Source organism: Halyomorpha halys, unplaced genomic scaffold, assembly GCF_000696795.3.
Source record: "Halyomorpha halys isolate HHAL.00 unplaced genomic scaffold, Hhal_1.1 Scaffold1574.1, whole genome shotgun sequence".
NCBI classification, from domain to species: Eukaryota; Metazoa; Arthropoda; class Insecta; order Hemiptera; family Pentatomidae; genus Halyomorpha; species Halyomorpha halys.
Window position 1 is genome coordinate 58,344 of NW_027106867.1, and position 5,478 is coordinate 63,821.

A 5,478-nucleotide genomic window follows, 5' to 3' on the forward strand; every position below is an offset into this window, starting at 1 on the left:
ACTTAGATAAGATTTACTAAATGTATTATAATGTGCAGTTGTAAATAGCAATAAATAAATATTTTAAAAAAGTTGATAAAAAAATTGAATTTTAAGTTAGTAAAAATCTATCTTGAACAAGAGTCAGGAAATCGAAGTTTTTAGGTACCGCATGTGGAATACTGCTATCAAAAGTTGGGTCTGGAAATTTATTTTCTTCATGAGCCAATGTCTCAAAAACTTAAGTGATAAGTTTTGAACATATATGTTACTTATCCACCCATACCTCACTGGAATGCACCTTATACTGAAACACAATGTATAAACATATGAGAAATCGATCCCGACACACTTTTAAGATAAAAGTTGAACTTATATACTAAATAGTTGGCCACCCCCCTCTCCCCCCGCTCTATTACAATTCATAATCTCAGTAAAATTCTTAGTCACAAATAAACTCATCCATGAAGATCTCAACATCCAATTCGTTGCAGATTTGTCCCGAATAGAGCAAACCTCTTTCATTCCAAAATCCTTAACCACCCAAAACTATTAGTTCTTAATATCTTATCTTAAACAATTTCCGATAATCCTCCAAGACGCCTGAAAAGAAGATGTCCTATTGGAACTTCTAATTTAAAGCAATGATTGAAATACCACCATTGGAAAATTCCTTCTCAAGATTATCATTGAAACATTTATTATATTCACTTATTGTTGGTTGCACCATCTAGGAATTAAAGGTGAAAGACATAATTCGTTACTCTATTAAATCGATTGGCTAATTTGAAAGACTTTTAGAACCATCTAAAAGATATTTCCATGTCTAGTATGATAGAAACAGATTTTTAAATTATCAAATAATTATTCCCATACTGGAATAAACCGACAAGAAACTGCTCGTAGATTCCAATTACTGCAACACCTAGTTGACAAACGCTCTAATAAAAAGAAATTGTATCCACTGGCTCTTTCTTATTACCCAACGTAACTCATTAGTTCTTAATCTCTTATCCTTAACAATCTCTGATTATCCTTTGAGGCGTCTGAAAACAAAACGACCAAGGGATTTCATAATTGAAGTACCACCATTGCATGGTTCCTTTCCAAGATAATCATGTGTTCTGAAATATTTATCATATTTATTTTTTTTTTTTTTTTAGTTGTAAATTTCAATAACTAAATTTTAAAAAATTCTATAGATGGATTTTCTATGGGCTTAATTGTATCATGACTGATCTAGCTGATTGATTGATGGAATTAAGAAAAGTGTGACATGTCGGTCTTTTGTTGCTGGAAGACGTTTTGAACGAGGGGGGATTCACCCCCTTGGCCGCTGCAAAGAGTGGCCACACGTAGCGCTGCTGTCGGCGGCCCGGGCAGTGTGGCGGGCGGAGGCAGAGAATGGCCACGCCGCCGGACTCGCCGATCGAGGAGGCTCCGTACGAGTTAGAGCCGAGTAGACTTCCAAAGCATCGCCCCGTAGCTCTCGAGGACCTCTGCAGGCAGACCAAGTTCACCAGGCAGGAGATTAGAGTTATGTACCGCGGCTTCAAGCAGGTACCTCTACCTAGTACCTCTATTGTACCTTAAGAGCGCCATCTCGCGGTATACTTTTCACCATCCAATCTCGTCTTATAATATAACTATATTCACCTCGACAATAGAGTATCAATATGATTTTTTATTTTTAACATTGAGTAGAAGTGTGTTTAATATGCTTTAATATACAAAGAATAGATTTTGATGTACACAGATCTAAAATTAGTCTTCATTTATATAAAATATAATATTAATTTATTTCACAATTTTATAAATTTTTAAAAATCTTATACTATCTAAAACCAAAAATTAATAATACATCATAGTTTCAACTATATATATATATATACGACATCACATTTTCATTTTAGAATGCATATTTATATTTTCAGTGTTTTGTTACTAGTAATTCACATATTTATTTCAAATTTTCTTTACTTTTTCATTCTCCTATATTTCATGTTTTTCCATTGCACAACTTTAACCGTCATTTTGCCAGGCAAACAATTCCTTTCTTTTTGTGGTATTCATATACAATATATCTAACTTTCTGATTTTTACTACGTTCTCCTCTTTAAAAATTAAATATATATTTTTAATTATTAAAAAAATTATTATTTAAATTTTTGATTCTGTTTCATACATTTTATGATGCTTCCTAGCTTACATCGAATTTTATAAAATACAGCTCTGTTATCATGTATTAAAAATGTTTAAAATACATTGTGTTTTATACGTATGAGGAATTTTCTTTAGAAAGTAAATTCACTGAAAATTAATTGTTTAAAATTACTATGGGAATATCTGATGTAGATTTTTTTTTTTGTATCCTTCATTATGAGTAATAACATTACTAAGTCATACATGCATAATACAAGAAATGTATTATGTATACTTTAGTGCGTCTTCTCCAAAGTATACATTGTGGATTTATATGTATGTAGATAAATTAAATTTTGTTTGAAAATGTTGATTTGTAACATCAATCTGGCGGTGGAAAATTGAAATTTTGAAATTTACATAATAAGTAGTTGGTGTAGAATAGTAATTTTTATAGTTTATAGTTTTTGATTATTAATTGATAAAAATGAATTATATATTATCGCAGAGCGAAGATAAGGTGATTCCAGTTGGAAAAGTCCACTGTAATCGAGAATTGGAAAATAATTTGTCCTGGAAATATTATTATTGATATAACATTACAACCATTTAAAAAAATCTTTAAAATATTTTTTTTTTAAGACGACTTTTTTATTTTATAAGTTTATATTTTTTAAAAAAGTTCATATTACCTTACGGTTAAATATTAAGAAATAAAAACACGTGTTTCTAAATCCGTATATTTCTTTTTCGATGACGTAACGGAGATATGCATCACTTAAACTTTTATGATATTATATATTTTTTTAATCAGTGCATCTAAAATTTTATAGAATCAAGAAGTTTTAGTTCTAATTATAAACAGAAAAACAGGATATAAGTAAATATTTTAACATTATTTTGTACGTACTTAATATTCCAGGGCAATATTGGATAGGTCAAAATTATCTAAATATACAATAAACTAAAATTTACATCAATATTGAAATATTTATTATTTGTTTGTTTTTGTATATTTGTCTTATATTTTTGTATTTCTCTTATATAAACCACAGAATTTTAATACAAAACTAATTTATTTTTCTATTAACCTTATTAACGATTTCAACTATTTAATTAAGATAATGAGTTTCGGAAAAACAATTTTTGTATAATAGTATTGTATTGAAATTATGTGGTTTATATGAGACATAGGCAATTAGCCTGAAAAAAGATAATGTAAAGAATTATTACATAAATTATTAAAGTTGTCTCCTTGAAAATGGTCTAAGGGCCGAAACGTTTGAAGTTTTCTATATAATGAGGAGAGATAGTTGACCGTGGATAACTTATATGAGGAGAAGATAGTTGGGGGGTTGTTATAAAAATATAACACAAATCAGTTGAAATAATTTGTAGCCTTCATTAGGGCTAACAACAAAGAACAAGATAGCCAATGATTACAAAAAGAAAAAATAAACAGAATGATATAAAGTAAATATATGTACAGAAGGAAATTAATAAAATTAAAGTGATGAAAGAAGTGGAAAATAAACTGAATATATAGGTAATTGAATAAGTATGTAAAAATAGCATAATTAAGGAAATAAAATAAAAATTTGAAGTTATTTAATTCAAAGGAATATGAATATTTTAGTTTATTAATAATTTAAAAATTAAAATCCCGGAAAGAAAAAAATTAAATTGAAAGAAAGGAAATATATGTTGCTATATGAAATTGTAACCACAATATTAAATAAAGAAACAAAATATGAAGTTAAATTAGATAAAAGAAGTGAATAGAAAACATAACAATAGTAATATAGGGTATAAATAAAAAATAAAAAGTAAAAAAATTTTTTAAATATTTTTACTTTTTATCCACTTGTGACGTTTCCTCCAAAATACCTCTTCATATTTGTAATGTATTTTTTAATTCTGAGTCCGGCCATTCGCGGCTCGGTGCTTACTTGTCAGTCAGATTTGCTTCAAGCAGGTGCATTTTTATATTTTATTCTCTTTTTTCCTATCTTTCTCCCCCTCCCTCCCCCCCACCTTCTCTATTATTTTCTTAATTTTCCTTACCCACGTTATTAGTTATGTTCACCATATATTACTATTATGTTTTCTATTCACTTCTTTTGTCTAACTTAACTTTATATTTTATTTGTTTATCTAATATTATGGTTACATATTTAATTAGTTGCATATATTTTCTTTCTCTCAATTTTATTTTTTCTTTATTTTTTAAATTATTAATAAACTAAAATATTCATATGCCTTTGAATTATATAACTTCAAATTTTTGTTTTTATTCCTTAATTATGTTATTTTTACTTACTTATTCAATTACCTATATATTCATTTTATTTTCCACTTCTTTCATCACTTTAATTTTATTAATTTCATTCTGTGCATATATTTACTTTATGTCATTCTGTTTATATTTTATTTTTTTATTTTATGTATTCATTGGTTATCTTCTTCTTTGTTCTTAGCCCAGATGAAGGCTAGAAATTCTAGCCGAAACGTTGGCACTATTTTTAGTTAGTTCAATTCATTTGTGTTATATTTTGACCGCACCACCCCCAAACATCTTCTCATCATATTTTTTAAATAAAATGTTGATAGTAAAAGTGGATCATTGAAGTTTGTGTTCATAATAATATACTTATATAATAAATATTAAAAAATAAATAATAATTTAGGTAAATAACATCGAAGTCGATTTTCTTTTTTAACACAAAAAATGATATATCAGTAATTATAGGTATAGATATTTTTTTTTTTCAAATGTTTTGCTTTAGCTTCATCGGTTACAGTATGGATTCCATATTCCTAGATGAATAAGTTACTTGGTACAATTTCATTCAAATACATATTTATAAATAATATGAAATAATACACTTTGAAAAATTATTCATGTATTATGTACGAAATAATTTTAAATGAACCCCCATAAAACGAACAGCCGATCAACCAACTGACCTCACAAACAGATTACTAATTCTTCTCACGTGTGGAGTTGTGTAACTCATTAAACTTTATATACAATTCAAGTATCATTTATGCATGACTTATGATTGTGTAAAATTCGCAATCATCTATGGAGATGACCAATAAATCCAATTGGATGGTTTTTACGATATTTTGAGAAAATATATTTGAAAACCCGTTAATCTAGAAAATTGTGACACATAAAAGAACTAAACATGTAGTGTTAATTTAATGTTTAATATTTATTTGTTATCTTTTTGGTAAGATTTTAGATTAGTTTTCTTAAATTTTTAATTAATAAACTTTTTTTTTACTTATCAAGGTTTTAAATAAAGTCTATAGTGTTGCGCACAAATACTTCAAAAAAAGTATTTATAATTT